Genomic DNA, 674 nt, shown 5'->3' on the forward strand with positions numbered 1-674 from the left:
TTCCCTTTTCCAGAATGCTTTGCACTTCCCGCTTCGGGCAATCCTCAGTCCTCCTAACCCAGAGTGGTACCATTCTACTTGAGACCATCTTTCTTTCTTTCTTTCTTTCTTTTTTTTTTTTTTGATGCCAGGGATCGAACTCGGATCCTTGCGCCTCCGAGGCAGGCCGAGGAACCACTGAGCTAAATCCCCGGTTGGAGACCACCTTTCACTCGGGCAGACCCTCTCCCCGTTACGGGTGTTTCTCCTCCCTTGCTGTTTTCCATTTTTCTGTAAGCCCCGAATCAGCCTTTCTCCTGTGCTAACTACGTGACCTTGAGTCAACCACAACTTTTCTGGGCCTGGTTTCTTTGTCCGAGAATCGAGGTCAAACTGCACCACGCCTATTATGATGATTAAACAAGAAAGCGTCTTGCGAGCTGGAAAAAAAAAAAAGGCAGCGGAAACCTTGGCTACGTTAGTCCTGGACAGCTAATTCCTCTTCCAGAGCCCCTCCCTTTCCTTGGGGGATCGCCCCGCAAACCCAGTGTCTGGGTGACACCTCTCCCCACCTTCAACGGGAAGCTTTTCCCCTTGGCGTCGCGCCGGACGCACGGCGCCGGATGTTGACGTCACGGTTTCCCTCCGCCGGCGCAGGCTGAAGCATAGCCCCGCCCCCGGCCGCGCCCAGCCTC

This window comes from Fukomys damarensis, unplaced genomic scaffold (genome assembly GCF_012274545.1).
Source record: "Fukomys damarensis isolate Sample0158 unplaced genomic scaffold, DMR_v1.0_HiC HiC_scaffold_13, whole genome shotgun sequence".
Taxonomy (NCBI): Eukaryota; Metazoa; Chordata; class Mammalia; order Rodentia; family Bathyergidae; genus Fukomys; species Fukomys damarensis.